Source organism: Capricornis sumatraensis, chromosome 3, assembly GCF_032405125.1.
Source record: "Capricornis sumatraensis isolate serow.1 chromosome 3, serow.2, whole genome shotgun sequence".
Taxonomy (NCBI): Eukaryota; Metazoa; Chordata; class Mammalia; order Artiodactyla; family Bovidae; genus Capricornis; species Capricornis sumatraensis.
This window is the reverse complement of record NC_091071.1, coordinates 107,290,734-107,310,596: the sequence shown is the minus strand read 5'-3', so window position 1 is coordinate 107,310,596 and position 19,863 is coordinate 107,290,734. Positions and strand designations below refer to the sequence as shown.

At 41.1% G+C, this 19,863-nt stretch overlaps 1 protein-coding gene and 1 non-coding gene across 2 annotated transcripts in view; both read left to right on the top strand.

Moving 5' to 3' along the window:
- MGAT5 (alpha-1,6-mannosylglycoprotein 6-beta-N-acetylglucosaminyltransferase) overlaps positions 1-19,863 on the top strand; it is a 238,563-nt gene that overhangs the window by 149,447 nt on the left and 69,253 nt on the right. The window lies entirely within an intron of this gene.
- TRNAC-GCA (transfer RNA cysteine (anticodon GCA)) lies at positions 6,570-6,642 on the top strand. Its single transcript has one exon. It is a non-coding gene; the product is annotated as a tRNA-Cys (tRNA).

The window sequence follows — 19,863 nt, the reverse complement described above, 5'->3', positions numbered from 1 at the left end:
CCTGTCTCCCTGCTCCCCTTCCCTCTTTCCCTCTTTTCTCCCCTCCCTTTCCTCTCTTTCTTCCTTCTCTCCCTCTCTTCCTTCCTTTGATCCTCCCCTCTTCTTTCCCTCTTCTTCCTTCTCTCTTTCTGTATTTTAAAATATTTAGATCATTTACTAGAGTTGCTATAGCTCATCTGCTGGTATAGAGACTTTGTCCCAAATCAGACAGTGTCTTTTTCATTTTGTTAACTTAGGCTTGATGTTTACCTGGAATGAATTGGCAGTTGGATGACTTAAACCAGAGGCAGTTTGGTAACAACTTGAAGGAGAAGGGGAGGTGTAGCCACTTTCCTGGACAAATTCCTCACCGTTTGGGCCAGATAATAATCCTCACTGACCCCCAGTACAGCATATCTCCTGGTTTGCAGGAACCTTAGGAAGGAGAAAGCTGTTCCCCATCCTTATGCAGTGGCTTGTCCAATGCCATTGTAACTAGCAGGCCTCTTCCCATCCTTCAGCTGAAGCCAGGACACAAATGATTCGTTTTGCTTCCTTTTATTTTGTGATCATGTGCTGACTCTTGCAGGATCATAATCCAAGGATAACTGCCCCTCGAAATGGAACTCAGTTGGCAGCCATTGGCAGGGTGCCTCTTTGTACCAGTGCTGTCCAGGGTGATGTGAGCTCAGCGCACTCAGACCCCAGCTCTGCCACTAGGCATCTTAGTGCTCTGACCTAATGGCTTCACAGGCTAAGCCATGTCCTTATCCTTCAGGTGAGCTCACAGCATCTGTTTCACCTATTTTAGGGGGTTGACATAAGAGTCAAACAAGATATAGTTGAGAAAATACCAAGACCCATTGCTTCAGACCCAGTAGAAGTTCATTCAGCTGGAGTGGGCAGGGTACCTCACCAGCAGACAAGAGGTTACTTTTCACCTGGGAGTCAACAGCCCATGGCAGGAGCATTTCTCCTCTTGAGGGTCACTAAGGACCTGGGCTGCTTCTGTCTTTCTGCTTGACCACCCCCACCCACCCCCCCTTACCTTAGTGTGCTAGCTGTTGGTCACAAGAACTCACCCTGTCTGTGGTCAAAGCAGAAAGGAGGGTGAAGAGGCTGGAGCCAGCCATGTCTGTTCCTTTCATCAGACACAGAAGCACTCTCTGCTCATCTCCCCTGATGTGTGCTGTTTTCTGACTGGCATCACATGGTCACAAGGGAGTCAGGGAAGGTGGAGGAAGGGATGTTTGTGATTGGCCATCAGTCAGGATTCCAGGGACCTCAAGGGTATTGGGATTCCTGTGACAAGGCAGGAGGAGAGCGAAGTGGACTTTGAGTCTGTGGCATACCCCTTTCTCTTTATCACAGTCAGATGACACTTCAGAGATAGAACACTTCATCAGCAATATTGAGAGAGAAAAAGTAAAAAGTGTGTGTGCCCCAGGACCTTGCCTGCCCCACCTGAGGCATCTTGGTTGTTCAGAGGCTCTTGCCATCAACACTGATCAGTTTTTCTTGATTTGATCCTCTTTTTCCACCTGTTTTCGGGAACAGACCTGCCCCCAGCTTCTCTTTTACAGAGAACTGGCTCATGCTCATACTGGGTTGATCAGCCGATGAGTCCAAGCAGGGACCGAGGGCTTAATTCCAGCACAGTTCTCAACAAAGTTCATGCGGCGTCTACTATACCCAGCACACACCTGGGTGCTTTTGCTAGCCCTCCACTCCCAACCCCACTTTGGCCTCTAGGAAGTTTCTTGCCCTTGGCACGAGGGTAAGCCAGTGTGCCAGGTACCTGCTTACTGAGGCTCAGTATAAATTCACTCTTTCTAATTGTTCCGTGACAGTGGATATGGGCCTTGGAAATATTTCTCCTTTGTAGCTGGCTCTCGAACATTGTCAGTACAGAGTGCATGAAAGACGTAGGAGAAAAAGGATTCTGCATCTGGTTCTTTGTGGCTCCTGCAGCACCCAGGCCCTCGAGCCAGAGAGAGGAAGTGGGGACCATGTCACTGGGGCAGAGTATGTGGGCTCAGGGCTCATCATCCGGAAAGCAGAGCCTGTGGTGCGATTCTCATCTTCTAAAATTTGTCTGTCTTATTTACCCTTAAAGTCAGATTTCACAGGCTGTTTGACCATAGACATGTCTGTAGAACCTTAGAGGCAGGACCCAGCGGTGATGAGCACAGGCCTCAGAGATAGACCAGGATTCATTTCCAGGGTCTTCCGGTTACTCACTGTGCGCTCTTTTACCTGACACTGAACTCATCTAAGCCTCAGTGTTCCCAGCTGTAAAATGGGGAGAGTAATATACAACTTACAGGGTTATCTGGAATACTGGAGGTCATTGTTAGACATGAAAACATTTAGTGAAGTGCATTGTATATAGTAATCACTCTGTAAATTGTTGGAAGGCTCTCTGTGGGTGATGGGACCAGGTGACTCCTGAGTCCTTCCCACTTTGAATCCTCATTTATGTGTGGGTCCACGTGGCTTCAGGCCTCTTGCCTCACCTCCTCTTCACCTCTGCCTTTCTCTCTTTTTCTGGGCTCTACACTCTCTGCTCTCCCCTGCTCATCCATCCTGTCGTCATGCGTCTCTTGATCCTCTCTCCCTATTTTTAGCTTTTGGCTGTGATGAGTTAACAAGGGCTTGATGAAACAGTTTAGAAATATTTGCTCAGGGCCTTGCAGAAATGCACATGTGTTTGTTCTGAGTATTTTATTATCTTGTGATGACTTGCTCGTGTTACTTGTCTCCAGGGTCAAGTGTTCCCTTTCTAGTTCTGTTCTTTCAGGAATAAGATAAGAAGGCAGCATTATTCTGGCCAAGACCCGAAAGATCGATGAGTCACGGCTCGGGATCAGACACAGAGGTCTCAGTCGAAGTAGTTTCTCGTCCTTGGGAGGATACATCTGTAACTCAAGGGCTCCCCTCCTCCAGCTGGATATAGAGTTCAAAGAATTACATTTTGTGCAGGCAAACCAGCAGATGGGGGCAGCCCGCCAGCACCAGGAAACCCAGAGCAAATGGTTCTGTGGGCAAGTGCTGCCTCCAGTCATACTGAGACTCATTGTACCAGCAAGCAGCTGTGGGCTGGACAGCAGGCTTCCTGAGGGCAGGCACTGTGGGTCTTGTTCACATTTGAACCTGGTGCCCAGCCAGACTCAGGCCACAGGAGGCACAAAATAATCTTCTTAGAAGTGAAATGTGAACATGTGGGTGAACTGGCCAGGGAGGTGTGCTGTCTATTCCAGCCCCTCTCAGTAGCAACTCCTGCATTTTACAGTGAAAGAGAAAAAAAAGAGTGCCATCTTGAAGTTGCATTTCTGCAGTGAGTGAATTTACCATGGACTCTGGACTTGCTCTTAACTCCGTCATGTGCTCTGAGCACCTTTAAACCTCCAGAAACCCAGCTTTCTCATCTGTAAAACAAGAATGACACCGACAGTGTCTGGGTCATAGGGCTGCAGAGATGAAATAAGGAAGGTCAGGGAGTGGTTCATTTAGTGTCTGCCACAGAGTTTCAAGGAAAGCTGGCTGGCAGCTTCCTTTCCTCTAAGTCAAGGAAGGCATCATTCAGACTCAGCGTTTTAGCACCAAAAAAGGGTATGTGAGATTGTCTTCTAGTCATCCTCTCCCACATCTGCTCAACTCAAGAAGTTTTTAAAACTTCATCTGCTAAACAGGGATGATGATGCTCATCTCAGAGGATTGTGGGATTCCTCTGAGAGGTAAAGAATCTCTTGCCAGTGCAGGAGATGCAAGAGACGTGGGTTTGATCCCTGGGTCGAGAAGATCCCTTGGAAGGGGAAATGGCACCCCACTCCAGTATTTTTGCCTGGAAAACTCCATGGACAGAGAAGCCTGATGGGCTACAGTTCATGGGGTCTCAAAGAGTCGGAGATGACTCAGCACACACACACAAAGGGTTGTGGAAAGGAGTAAACTAGAAATACACATTGGCGTGGCAGGCACATAGTACTTGCTTAGCAAACAGTAACTACTATTACCTTATGATGTCACACCAATACTCAGCATTTGTGGCTGCACTTAGGTTAGCTTTTTAAGGAAGAACAGTTGTCTCTGTTTTCAGGCACCTAAAATGTACATGTGTGCTCCCTAGCCTTGTTTGTGCTTCAGCGAGTCTATTTAAGAGAGGAGGGCACACCACCCCCCTGCACCCTTCTCACCTCCCAGCGCTATAGCTGTCAGTAAGCCACCTGTCTGCTCCAAGCTTCAGTTTCTTCTTCACTACCTGGCACACGTGCTAGATAGACCTCACAAGAGAAGAGTGTAAACGTTGCTGCTGTCTGAGAATGAAAGCCATCTTTTTTTGCGATTATGTCTCAATTCTGTATTGCTTTCGCTGTCCAACATAGAATTAGATGTTGCCGCATTCAGCTGCTTTGTGCTTGCCCCACTGAGACTCAGTGGGTTAGACTCCATTTTTAACTTTCCAGAAGGCAAGAACCTTGTTTCATTCATTCATTTCATTCATACTGAATGCCTGTATGCCAGACATTGTTCCAGGGTCTGATACTGCAAGAGTAAATAGATCATAAGCTTGCCTTCATGGAGTTTATATCTTAATAAGAAAAAAGGCGATGATAAACCACTAAGTAGCTACATAGTATAGTAGTATAGTGATGCATTCTATGAGCAATAATAAGGTAAGAAAACTAAGAATAATGGAAGTTGCCTTTTTTGAGAGGGACTGGAATATTCTTTTTTTTATGTACACCTGCCGCCTCCCTCAAATTCAACTAAAAATCCTTACAAATAGAGGAGCCAGTGTCATAGTTTCATGGAAACAAGTTTTGAATTCCTCTTGAATCGTGGGAAGTTTGAATTCATGTCTCTGGCTTTATAATGATTTTATAATGACTTTCTAGAATGACTGATTCCAGGTACCCATATAAATGTCTGAAAAGAGTGATTGGCTTCAGAAATGCAAACATTTATCTAAAATCCTGCCCAGGCTCTCAAATGCATATCTTAGTCTTAGCTGCTTCAAACCTTGCATCAACTCAGGAACTTGGCTTTTAGAGGCTTGTTCTGTCCATCATTGCAATTTGCAATCCTTTACAAGTTGATTTTTTTGCTGGGTGCATTCCCTGGGCCCTGCTTCAGTATGAACATAGGTCTTTTATGGTAAAACACACACACACACACACACACACACACACACACTAGAAATGTGTATTTTTGTTGAAAACCATTATTTGCCTTCTAAACCCTGGTTGTGTGAAATAAGTTTGGGTTTGGGGAAGCTTAGAAGCATCTTTATGAGCTGGCCCTGTCAGTAGTATTGGAGTGTGGTGGTGGTTCTCAGCCCCAGCTGCTACTGCTCTTAGAGTTACCTGGACAGCCATCAAAACTCCCAGTGCTCAGGACCCATCTGCCCCAGACCAGTTACATCAAAATCTCTGTCTGACCTCCCCAGGTGACTACAGGGTACAACCAAGGTTGACCACCACTATTGTGTCTTATGGGAAGGATCAGGCTGCCAGGCAAGCCTCTTTAAAGGGTGATTTTCCTAAATGGGAAGGAATTCCAAAAAGAGGGAATATATGTATACGTATACTGATAGCTGATTCACTTTGCTCTACAGCAGAAACTAGCACAACATTTTAGAGCAAATATTTTATTGTTGTGTTGTTGTTTAATCACTAAGTTGTGTCCAACTCTTTTGTGACCCCGTGGACTATAGCCCGCCAGGCTCTTCTGCCCATGGGATTTCCCAGGCAAGAATGCTAGAGTGGGTTGCCCTTCCTTCTCCAGGGGATCGTCCCAACCAGGGATCAAACCCATGTCTCCTGCATTGCAGGTGGATTTTTTACCACTGAGACACCCGGGAAGCCCATAAAGCAACTGTACTCCAATAAAAATTAAATAAATAAACAAATAAAGGATAGTTTTCAAAGGTGCTATGTATCAGAGTCATCTGGGAACTGGGCGAAAGCAAGTACCACATCTGGAGATCTGAATGAAGGAAGGCTGGGCAGGGCCAGAGGATTACAGGTCTTCTGTGTGATTTTGGCAGAGATGGTGGGGGGAACCAGACTTAAATTTTTTCAGCCTGTGCCTCCCCTATATGATTCTAAGGCATTCCAGAGACTTGAGGATATACTGAAAAGTTGAGACTAGTCAGAAAGATCTCTTGACCAGCCGCACTTCTCAAAGACCTGAGTAACCTACATCCGCTATTTCTTTGTCGAACGTGCTGAGCCCAGAAACCCTTGAAATCTGAGCCACCCTCACAGTGGCCAGTACTTCTGGACCCATAGTTTGAATTGTGTGCTTATCTAGCATCAGGTATGTCTGTTACCTAACCTGTTAAGGCCACATACATGTGTTGTAATTACATAATTTCATTAAATGTTACATCAACTGATAAAATATAAATGTGAAAATTAAGAATAGTCACTTATGTACAAACTTATACGTTGTTACTCAGGAAGGATTTGATCGAAATGAGTCTTCTGAAAAATGATTTGCTATTCAATTATGGATGGTTGAAACAACAGTAAAATAATGGTAAATTTATAAGAGTTTTGAGGCTGTGTTTATATTGCTCTGGGGATTCCCTGGTGGCTTAGATGGTAAAGCGTCTGCCTGCAAAGCAGGAGACCCAGGTTTGATCCCTGGGTCAGGAAGATCCCCTGGAGAAGGAAATGGCAACCCACTCTAGTACTCTTGCCTGGAAAATCCCATGGACAGAGGAGCCTGGTAGGCTATGATCCATGGGATAGCAAAGAGTCAGACACCACAGAGCGACTTCACTTATATTGCTCTACAAGTATTTTTAAGTTACACCAACACAAAGTTTAGATATAGTGTTATAGTTTTTGGTTAAAATAAAACATTGCTGATATATAGGTATCCCCTTTCATTTTTGTCTACTTTTAGCTGACCAACTACTTTTCCCTCTTCTGTTAAATAAGTAACAGTGAGCAATGATAGATGCTGTAAATGAAGAGAGTAGGTGTAATTAGCTTTTAACATATTGATACAGCATTAATTTTCTATCTTCTGAAACAACAATAATTTAGTGAACTTTGTAATTTTCATGTAAGACGAATACCTCTAATTTAAATCAGTCAGTAAAAGGAAAATTAGTCTAAGACCAGTTACTAATCTAGCTGTTTATCTGTACTGTACTAAAAGATTTGCTTTTGAAATTGTCTTCCTGGTCACCCCAGGCTCTTGTCAATACTGCCATTGTGTACTTTTGCCACTTTGTTTCCAACTGTTATTTGTAATACAATGGTTCATCTCATCCTTAATACATCTCAAAGCTCTAAATCAAGGTTGGCAAATTCTGACCCCCAGACCCACCACCAGCTTTGATACAGCCCTTAAGCTAAGCTTTTTTTTTTTTTTTTCCACTTTATTCATTTATTTTGGAGGCTACTTTACAATATTGTATTGGTTTTGTAATACGTTGACATGAATCTACCATGGGTGTACATGTGTTCCTCATCCTGAACCCCCCTCCCACCTCCCTCCCCATCCCATCCCTCTGGGTCATCCCAGTGCACCAGCCCCAAGCACCCTGTATCATGCATTGAACCTGGACTGGCGATCTGTTTCACATATGATAATACACATGTTTCAATGCCATTCTTCCATATCATCTGCCCTCACTCTCTCCCACAGAGTCCAAAAGACTGTTCTATACATCTGTGTCTCTTTTGCTGTCTCACATACAAGGTTATCGTTACCATCTTCCTAAATTCCATATATATGCATATATACTGTATTGATGTTTTTTCTTTCTGGCTTACTTCACTCTGTATAATAGGCTCCAGTTTCATCCACCTCATTTGAACTGATTCAAATGTATTCTTTTTAATGGCTGAGTAATACTCCATTGTGTATATGTACCACAGCTTTCTTATCCATTCATCTGCTGATGGACATCTAGGTTGCTTCCATGTCCTGGCTATTATAAACAGTACTGCGATGAACATTGGGGTACACGTGTCTCTTTCAATTATGGTTTCCTCGGTGTGTTGCCCAGCAGTGGAATTGCTGGGTAATATGGCAGTTCTATTTCCAGATTTTTAAGGAATCTCCACACTGTTCTCCATAGTGGCTGTACTAGTTTACATTTCCACCAACAGTGTAGGAGGGTTCCCTTTTCTCCACACCCTCTCCAGCATTTATTATTTCTGTACTTTTGGATCGCAGCCATTCTCACTGGTGTGAAATGGTACCTCATTGTGGTTTTGATTTGCATTTCTCTAATAATGAGTAATGTTGAGCATCTTTTCATGTGTTTGTTAAACATCTGTATGTCTTCTTTGGAGAAATGTCCATTTAGTTCTTTGGCCCATTTTTTGATTGGGTCATTTATTTTTCTGGAATTGAGCTGCAGGAGTTCCTTGTATATTTTTGAGATTAATTATTTGTCAGTTGCTTCGTTTGCTATTATTTTCTCCCATTCTGAAGGCTGTCTTTTCACCTTGCTTATAGTTTCCTTTGTTGTGCAGAAGCTTTTAATTTTAATTAGGTCCCATTTGTTTAGTTTTGCTTTTATTTCCAATATTCTGGGAGGTGGTTCATAAAGGATCCTGCTGTGATTTATGTCAGAAAGTATTTTGCCTATGTTTTCCTCTAGGAGTTTTATAGTTTCTGGTCTTACATTTAGATCTTTAATCCATTTTGAGTTTATTTTTGTGTATGGTGTTAGAAAGTGTTCTAGTTTCATTCTTTTACAAGTGGTTGAGCAGTTTTCCCAGCACCACTTGTTAAAGAGATTGTCTTTAATCCATTGTATATTCTTGCCTTCTTTGTCGATGATAAGGTGTCCATAGGTGTGTGGATTTATCTCTGGGCTTTCTATTTTGTTCCATTGATCTGTATTTCTGTCTTTGTGCCAGTACCATACTGTTTTGTTGACTATGGCTTTGTCATAGAGCCTGAAGTCAGGCAAGTTGATTCCTCCAGTTCCATTCTTCTTTCTCAAGATTGCTTTGGCTAGTCGAGGTTTTTTGTATTTCCATATAAATTGTGAAATTATTTGTTCTAGCTCTGTGAAAAATACCGTTGTTAGCTTGATAGGGATTGCATTGAATCTATAGATTGCTTTGTGTAGTATACTCATTTTCACTATATTGATTCTTCTGATCCATGAACACGGTATATTTCTCCATCTATTTGTGTCCTCTTTGATTTCTTTCACCAGTGTTTTATAGTTTTCTATATATAGGTTTTTGTTTCTTTAGGTAGATATATTCCTAAGTATTTTATTCATTTCATTGCAATGGTGAATGGAATTGTTTCCTTAATTTCTCTTTCTGTTTTCTCATTGTTAGTGTATAGGAATGCAAGGGATTTCTGTGTGTTAATTTTATATCCTGCAACTTTACTATATTCGTTAATTAGCTCTAGTAATTTTCTGGTGGAGTTTTTAGGGTTTTCTATGTATAGGATCAGGTCATCTGCAGACAGTGAGAGTTTTACTTCTTCTTTTCCAATCTGGATTCCTTTTATTTCTTTTTCTGCTCTGATTGCTGTGGCCAACACTTCCAAAACTATGTTGAATGATAATAGTGAGAGTGGGCACCCTTGTCTTGTTCCTGACTTTAGGGGAAATGCTTTCAATTTTTCACCATTGAGGATAATGTTTGTTGTGGGTTTGTCATATATAGTTTTTATTATGTTGAGGTATGTTCCTTCTATTCCTGCTTTCTGGAGGGTTTTTATCATAAATGGATGTTGAATTTTGTCAAAGACTTGCTCTGAGTCTATTGAGATAATCATATGGTTTTTATTTTTCAATTTGTTGATGTGGTGTATTATGTTGATTGAGTTGTGGATATTGAAGAATCCTTGCATCCCTGGGATAAAGCCTACTTGGTCATGATATATGATCTTTTTAGTATGTTGTTGGATTCTGTTTGCTAGGATATAGTTAAGGATTTTTGCATCTATGTTCATCAGCAATATTGGCCTGTAGTTTTGTTTTTTTGTGGCATCTTTGTCAGGTTTCTGTATTAGGGTGATGGTGGCCTTATAGAATGAGTTTGGAAGTTTACCTTCCTTTGAAATTTTCTGGAAGAGTTTGAGTAGGATAGGTGTTAGCTCCTCTCTAAATTTTTGGTAGAATTCAGCTGTGAAGCCGTCTGGTCCTGGGCTTTTGTTTGCTGGAAGATTTCTGATTATAGTTTCAATTTCTGTTAAGCCTGGTTTTTATGATTTTAAATGGTTGAAAACAAATTTTAAAAAATACATGATTTTAGATTCTACATATGGGAGAAGGCAATGGCAACCCACTCCAGTACTCTTGCCTGGAAAATCCAATGGACGGAGGAGCCTGGTAGGCTGTGGTCCATGGGGCTGCTAAGAGTCGGACATGACTGAGCGTCTTCAGTTTCATGCATTGGAGAAGGAAATGGCAACCCACTCCAGTGTTCTTGCCTGGAGAATCCCAGGGACGGGGGAGCCTGGTGGGCTGCCATCTATGGGGTCGCACAGAGTTGGACACGACTGAAGCGACTTAGCAGCAGCAGCAGCAGATTCCACATATAAGACAGATCAGACAGTATTTGACATTTTCTGTCTCTCTTACTATTTCACTTAGCATAATGTCCTTAAGATTCATCCATGTTGTAAGGTGTCAGAATGTCAATTTTTTTAAAGGCTAAATAATATTCTATTTTGTGTATGTATGTGTCACATTTTCTTTATCCATTCACCCATCAGTGGACATTTAGGTTGCTTCCATATCTTGGCTGTCATAAATAATAGTGCCATAAACATGAGAGTGCAATACTTTTCAAATTAGTGTTTTTGTTTTCTCCAGCAAACACTCAGAAGTGGAATTTTTGGATCATGTGATAATCTTGAGGGGGAACCTCCATACTGTGTTCCATAATGGCTGCACCATTTACATTCCTATCAACAGTATATAGGGATTCCTTTTTCTCCACATCCTCTCCAATACTTCTTATTTCTAGTCTTGATAATAACCATTCCAGTAGGTGTGAGGTGTTTTTTATTTGTGTTTTTGATTTGCATTTCCCTAATTATTAATTTGATTTGCATCTTTTGGTGTTTTTGATTTGCATTTCCCTGATTACTAATGATGTAAACATCTTATATACCTGTTGGCCATCTCTATATGTTCTTTGGAAAAATGTTTGTTCAGATATGCCCATTTTCTAACTGATTGTTTTGGGGGGGTTTGCTATTGACTTGTATGTGTACTTTATATATTTTGGGATATTAGCCGCTTATCAGTTATATGACTTGCAAATACTGTCTCCCACTCAGTAGGTTTCCTTTTCATTCTCTTGATGGTTTCCTTTGCTATACTGTTTCTTTTGCTATACAGAAGCTTTTCAGTTTTGTGGAGATCTGCTTGTTTATTTTTGCTTTTGTTTTTGGTGTCAAACTCAAAAAATCATTTCCAAGACCAGTGACAAGAACTTTACTGCCCATGTTTTCTTTTAGGACTTTTATAACTTCCTTTGTTATGTTCAGGTTTTTAGTCCATTTTGAGTTAATTTTTGTATATGGTGTAAGATAGTGGTTCAGTTTCATTCTTTTGCATGTGGCTGTCCAGTCTTTCCATCACCATTTATTGAAGAGACTCCTTTCCCAGGTGTATATTCTTGGTTTCTTTGTCATAAGTTAATTGACCATATATGCATGTGCTTATTTCTGGGCTCATTATTCTGTTCCATTAATCTCTGTGTCTGTTTTTATGCCAGTACCATACTGTTTCAATTATTGGAACTTTGTAATATAGTTTGAAATCAAGATGTTTGATACCTCCAGTTTTTTTCTTTATCAAAATTGCTTTGACTAATTGGGATCTTTTATGATTCCTTACAAACTTGAGGACTCTTTGTTCTATTTCTGTGGAAAGGCCATTGCAGTTTTGATAGAATTGCATACTGTCTATAGATTCCTTTGAGCATTGTGAACAGTTTAACAATATTCTCCCAACCCATGAGGACAGGATACCTTTCAGTTTGTGTCTTCTTCAGTTTCTTTCATTAACATGTTGTCATTTTCAATATACAGCTATTTCTCATCCTTGCTTAAATTCGTCCCTAAGTATTTTATTCTTTTTTGATGCAGTTGTTAATGATATTATTTTTTTAATTTCTCTTTCTGATAGCTCACTATTAGTGTATAGAAGTACAACAGATTTTTGTGTACTTATTTTGTATCTTGCAACTTTACTGAATTTATCTGTTGGTTCAGAGACCCTAAAATATTTATTATCTGGCCCTTTAAGAAAAAAGTGGTGGACCTCAAACTGAAATGCCAGCTCTCCCTGGATCACTTTTCTGTTTAGCTGTCCCTCTGGGGAGCCACTGCTTCTAGTCCTACACTTTTCCACTGTCCTTGAGGGCTTGCCTATAGCCTGGCTTTAAAGTAAAGGTGCTGAATGTAACTGGGTCAGTTTTTCAGAGGTTCTTTGTTCACCTATTTAATTCTGGCCAATCCTCTGGTGTATAAGACCTCAAGCTCCTAGATCTTCTGAAGTATAAAATATTTGTAAAGTCAGATTTCAACTTAAAAAAAATTTTTTTTTAAATTTTTAATGAATCAACAACTAGTATCTACAAATACACATTTATTTTAAATTCCTGTTTATTTTGGTGCTACCATTACCTCTTTGAGGCTGGATGTACAAGCACTGCTGCTATATCATATCTATATTCCCAAGACATCTCCAACTGCAAAATCACAGACTGAAAATAACAGAACTTAGGAGAAAAAAGGGTCAGAGTAGATGACTACAAATCTGAATGCTGTGAACCACAGCCACAAAGATAATACTCCTAATAAAAACTGCAGCAGGGTTGGAAAAGATACATTTAACGCCTAAGAAGTAAATACTATAATAAATATATAACTTTACCTTTAAGAAGGTCAAATCAGTATGCTTGGGAAAGAGGGGAGGTTAAGGTGACTGGAGGTTCCTTCCGCTTCATGGGAACAGGATCAGATGCACAGTGATGGAGGAGAACCCCACGGGAGTACTTCCCAGATGGAGCCTATGGCCACACTGAGCCAGGAGGGAGAACGTTCATGATGTCCAGTCCTCTCTCCCTCTGTGGCTTGTGCATACAGCTGAGTGAGTTTTCTTTTGCATTCATCTGCTGTTTCTGATTCTATAGAACATTAATGTACTGGGGGGGGGGGGGAATCGTGTATGAACGCCACTAACATGCTGTGTTCACATCACTCCTTATCCCTCATGTAGAAGCTTATTGGCATTGAGGAAACATGTGTTAGCAGAACTGACTGTACTTTTCTCCTTTAGACTCTGTCATTTCTTCCCTTTCTCAAAATAATTTTATGTATTAAACAACAGTATGGGAAAAGAATCTGAATCCCAGTAACTGGCTAAAAAAACGAGCAAAATGAACATTAAAAATTCCAGGTCAGCATTTATGTCAAGATAGCATATATATACCACAGTATACATTAAATCCAAAGAGAATGAAGAATAAAAGGTTGACTAGAAGGTTATTAATCACCTGATCTTTCCCTGTGCCAGGTAAAGGCCCTCACTTCTGGCTCCCCATTGGAGAAATTATCAGCTGCTGATTAAGTAGCATGTTTATTTATTCATTTTTGGCTGCACGGGTCTCTGTTGCTGCACATGGGCTTTCTCTAGTTGCGGAGAGCTGGGGCTGCTCTCTAGCTGCGGTGCACAGGCGTCTCACTGCAGTGACTTCTTTTGTTGCGGAGCACGGGCTCTAGGCACAATGGGCTTCAGTAGTTGCAGCGCAAAGACTCAATAGTTGAAGACCACGAGAAGCATAGGCTTAAAAGCATAGGCTTATACTTCTAGAAGCCTATGCTTAGAAGCATAAGCTCTAGAGCATAGGTGCCATAGTGTTGGCTCATCGGCTAGGTTTTTCCATAGCACGTGGAATCTTCCTGGACCAGGGATTGAACCTGTGTCCCCTGCATTGACAAGCAGACTCCCAGCCACTGAATCACCAGGGAAGTCTCTGTGAACAATTTTTTTATAAGACACATGTAAGGTTGGGTATCTATAAGTATATATCAACACATGAATAGGGTATGACAATAAGAAATGAAAAACCCATAATGATGTAACACTAGAGAAAAGTAATAAACCCGCTGGAGTTGAAGAATATTGAACATTCTCAGGAGGAAGAAGAAATACAGAGAATTAGACTTTGAAAAATATTGTTAAAAGAAAGATAAATCTAGTATTTTTTTGCTTGGGGCATATACAATGAGGTCATATTGGTCTTAACAGAGAAAATAAAGAACAGTTCAGCAGAAGCTGTGCTCAGCAGCAGCAATCTTGTGGAAGGTGAGATAAGGTATAAGGAGCACCTTGTTATCAGCCAGAATCACATAATAGTAAGCACTGGGAACATTTTGGTATGCTGGCAGAAATCCTCAAAAGGGTGTCAGAGCAAAAATTTGAGGCAAAGTAAAATAATGGGTTATTTCTAAATGTGCAGAATTAGCTTGTGACCAGACTATAGAGAGCCAGTTAAGTGTCAGGGTTTGAGCAGCTATCAGAGGCAAAATATGAAATATTTGAACAAGCCATTGATGGAAAATGCAAAAGGGAAGAGTGACCTCAGCAGTGTTAGAAGAAATGCCAGTCAAATGAGTAACTGCATAGATAAAATGTTGGCATTAAAGTTTCCCCAAATTGGAGTGTTGCAATGGCTGGTTGTGTTAACTAAACTTGGAACTGCTTTCAAATGTGAATATTAGGTCACACAGACACAAATAATTTCACAAATAAATTAAGGGTTTTACTTTCTCTTATTTGAGAACGACAGGCAACTCAGGGTTGCTTACTGGCCTGTCATCTGGGATCCAGCCTATTTTTGTCTTCCTGCTCTGCCGCAATGATGTGCATTCGTGCGTGAGTGCTCAGTCGCTTCAGTTGTGTCCGACTCTTTGCAACCCTGTGGACTGCAGCCCGCCAGTCTCCTCTGTCCGTGGGATTCTCCAGACAAGAATACTGGAGTGGGTTGTCATGCGTTTCCTGCCTTGCAGGCAGATTCTTTACTGCTGAGCCATGGAGGAAGCCCACCCATCCTCAAATTTATCTTTTGATCCAGTATGGATGCTGAAACTACAAACGTTAGGTCCTCAGTCCACTTAGGATGCAAGAGAAGGAGGGGAGGATAGAAAGGAAACATCTCCGGTGAGGCAGCCCTCTTTATTTTTCTTTCTTTATTTTGGATTGGGGTCTAGCTGATTAACTATGTTGTGATAGTTTCAGGTGGACAGTGAAGGGACTCAGCCATACACATTCATATGTCCATTCTCCCCAAATTCCCTTCCCATCAGGTGAGGCAGCCCTCTTCAGAGTTTTCTTGAGAGTTGTACACAGTCCTGACCTACCCTAATTGCTAAGGAGACTGAGAAATGTGACCTTTTATCTGGAACTATTTTTGCCCTAAATAGAAGTGGAGTTTTGTTCATAAGAAGAGGAGTGTGACTACCAGCTGTCTCTACCACCAGAGGGATATGTGCTGAGCTAATCTTTGTATTAAATGAAGGGTAGGGAGGATGCCCAGTAAATATGCCTGTGTAGGACAACGTCTCAAGATAAACTAAAGTTGGGATAGAGGTAAAAATAAAGAACAATAAAGATGTTGCCCAACAGGAGTATGTCAAAGAGCACTTGGCCAGGAAAAAAAGATACGTATGATAGAGTCTCTTTACTAAATAAGCTGTCAGAGACATTCACTTTCATAGAGTGATGGTGAAGAGCTTTGTTCCAATCCTGATTCTGCCATGTAATTTGCAGGATGACCTTAGGCAGGCGTCTTGATCTCTCTGAGCCTCAGTTTGTCCATCTGTAAGGTGGCAACAGCAATCCCTTCCTCCTAAAGTGGTTGTGAGGATTAATTGAAATGCTGCATGAAAAGTCACAGCACAGACTGAGAGCCCAGCACACAGCGCACCACGCCCACTAATGTGGCTGCTAGGAGTCCTGTTCAGCCGAGCACAAAGCAGCTGGCAAGGACTTTTAACTTCATGCTGGAGGGCGAGGGAGGGATCACTTTCATCCTGACCCAGTCCTCAACAGTTGTCTGCTGAAGAAGAATGAGAAGGACCAGAAATATTGGGAGGAAGGAGCTGACTTATAGACAGGGAGAATTGTGTATTCAGTGTGTACCTGAGAGCTCCAGAGCCAGAAGAAATAACATGTCTGTGAGTGGATAACTTGCCTGGAAATCCCCAAGATAAGGTGACTGATTAGGTGACTGTTGAAGAATCAGGATTATTCCCCTACGTACAATCAATCCTATGATTACAGCAATCTGAGTGATGAGAAATTAGGAAACATCAAAATCGTTACCTTGGACAGCAAAAAAAAGAAAAAACGTTTGAACACTTCTGAGTGTTTGAAAGCTTTTCTCAGAATAAAGTATGATGACTTGTGTATATTATCATGGAGAATATCTAGTAAAAGATTACTATAATGAGCCCCTCACCCAGCTTCACCAGTTATCAACTCATGGCCAGCTATATTTCCTCTTTGTCCCCCACCCCCAGATTATTTTGAAGCAAATCCAAACATTTTATTATTTCATCCCTAAGTATTTCATTGTATACCTCTATCAAGTCTCAAAACAGTTTAACCATAGTACCATTATCACCCCTGAAAATAATTATTAAGTTCTTAACATTGAATACAGATTTCTTAGACTACACTCATAATCTTTTTGAGTTTATTCAGTCAGGATGCAAATAAGATCCACACATTATGATTGGGTATGTTCTATATAAGTCTCTTAATGGAGGTTCATTTGTTGAAGAAACTGGGTTATTTATCCTGTAGATTCCCACAGTCTGAATTTTATTAATTGCATACTCATGGTGTGATCTGCCATCTTTCTCTCCCTACTCTCTTTTCTGATATCGGTTGATAAGAGATTCCAGCTTGATCAAATTCAGGTTTGACTCTTTGGAAGGCCACTTTGGAGGTGTGGTTGGGGACCACCCTCAGGGGGTACAGAAGTCTGTTTATCTTGTTTTTCTTGATGTTCTCAGCTATTAAGAATCATTGCCTCGATCCATTAGTTCATCAGTGCTTGCAAATGGTGATTTTCTAATTAAGTGTTTTTACAAACTCACTTAATTTAAATATATTAGATGTTTTTCAGTCTGCGAACGTTATTCCTACTAATATTATATTGACTTTTAAATTCATCCCATTTAAATTTCGTGAATGCTCAGTTTGGGAACATCTGAAAATTCATCTAAGAGACCTGCTAACATCTGCACTGTGCTGGCACCCTCTGCCTTTTCCAGATTTTCTCCTTTTTTAAAGCTTTCTCACTTTAATGTTTTTAAGTGGCATTAAGCCTCAGCCCTGTGCTATGTCCATATGCTTTACCAGCTGAACTTTCAGACCTACCAGCTAGATAGGTTCCCTGGTGATTGATTTTTTTCCTGGAGACCCAGAGGCCCACAATGGTGCACATATGGTATCTAATGGTGAGTAACTGAGTTAATGGTGTGTGAAGGTGACCTGAATAAATATGAATCAGAACTAATGTGGAATATGGCAAGCTGTCCTACAGTTAATGTGGAATATTTCTGTTTATGCCTAAGTGGATGTTAGGTAACTCCCTTGTGGGGAAGCCATATAGCCCTGAGCTCAGAAATTCTGTCTAGGACACAGGAGATCAAAGGCCTCCTCTTCTGAACCTTTTTAAGGAGGACATTCACTTTCCCTTTTTTACATTCTGCTGGGATTTGGAAGACCATGCCATTCTTTTGTGTTTCCTCTTTCTAAATTGAGAACTGCAAATGAGCAAGACCAATGAGGCACTCGTGTGGTTTATCAGCTTTTCCCAACCGTTCCTTCTAGGAAAATTTGACTTGCCAGATTTTTTTCTCAGTAGGAAAGTGGTTATTTGCAAGCATCTCTTCAGAGCTGGATTGCTCCTTGGCCTCCAGCTTGATTATAGTTGTTACAGCCATGTCAATGAAAAAAAAAATTTGAGCAAGACCACCCCCTCCCCCTGTCAGTCTATGGATGTTAATATATTGATAAAAAATGAACAGGACTATAATAATGTTATGTGTATTCTGAAAACCTTGAAAACTACAAACATTTTCACTTTTTTTTTGTCTTACATCCCACTGGATTTCCTTGCAAATCCCACTTTGGGTATACACTTCATCAGTTAGGGTAGACGCTGTATAAAGTTCCAGTGAGGCAGTGGTAACCTCCAGACAAACCATACCTCAAAGGCAAAATTTAACTAATTTTTAAAATCAGGAAATACAGTAAGAGATTATTTTCAATGTAAAAATTTTTACTGTCTTCAGAAGTGAGACTTTATTTTGAATCATAGGGCCCCATAATCACAGGCAGGGCCCCATAACCATTTCAAAGGTGGAACTTCTTGAAGGACTTGAATCTGACCTTATGTCCACTCATACATGAAATAATGTGACTACTGCCGAGGCCAAAGTGAAGTTACATGATATGTATTTAATATGTGAAACTCCTATCACCACCGCCCCCCCCCCCCAATCTATGATAGTGGTCACTGATTTCTGTTAAAATAGTCAGTGCACAGTTCCTTTAGAACATTAAGTTATCTGTGGGCCAGGTCTCCCCTGAAGTAGGCCACTTCCCACCATTTTCCACAGTTTCTTTTGCTGGATAAACACCCCCTTTTCAGTATCAGTTACACCAGCCCTCAGACTTGTGCTGCTCTGTGTCCCGTGTCAGACCCCAGAGGTCTTTGCCTTTTGCACTCCTGACTGTTTATTTTTACAGATGCACGGTGAGCAACTTCTTTTTTATTATTTAATTTATTTATTTTAATTGGAGGATAATTACCCTACGACATTGTGGTGGTTTTTGCCATACATCGACATGAATCGGCCCCAGGTATACACGTGTCCCCTCCCAACCTCAAACCCCCCTCCCCTGCCCCTCCGCACCCCATCCCTCTGGGTTGTCCCAGAGCACCAGCTCTTGGTGCCCTGCTTCATGCATGGAACTTGCACTGCTCGTCGGTTTTACACATGGTAATGAACATGCTTGAGTGCTGCTCTACCAAATCATCCCACCCGTTCCTTCTCCCACTAGTCCAAAAGTCTGTTCCTTACATCTGGGTCTCGCTTGCTGTCCTGCATACAGAATCATGGGTACCATCTTTCTAAATTCCATATATGTGTGTTAATATACAGTATTTGTCTTTCTCTTTCTGACTTACTTCACTCTGTATAATAGGCTCCAGGTTCATGCAGCTCATTAGAATGGACTCAAATGTGTTCCTTTTTATAGCTGAGTAATATTCCGTTGTGTAAATATACCATAATTTCCTTATCCATTCATATGCTGATGGACATCTAGGTTGCTTCCATGTTCCAGCTATTGTAAATAGTGCTGCAGTGAATATTGGAGTTCATGTGTCTCTTTCAGTTCCGTTTTCCTCGGTGTGTATGCCCAGCAGTGGGATTGCTGTGTCATGTGGCAGTTCAATTCCCAGGGTTTTTTTCTTCCCTATTTTTAAAAATTAATTAATTATTTTAATTGGAGGCTAATTACTTTACAATATTATGGTGGTTTTTGCCATACATTGACATGAATCAGCCATGGGTGTTTCCAGGTTTTTAAGGAATCTCCACACTGTTCTCCATAGTGGCTATACCAGTTTGCATTCCCACCAACAGTGTAAGAGGGTTCCTTTTTCTACACACCCTCTCCAGCATTTCTTGTTTGTAGACTTTTTGATGGCAGCCATTCTGACTGGTGTGAGATGATACCTCATTGTGATTCTGATTTGTATTTCTCTGATAATGAGTGATGTTTAGCACCTTTCCATGTGTTTATTAGCCATCTGTATGTCTTCTTTGGAGAAATGTCTGTTTAGG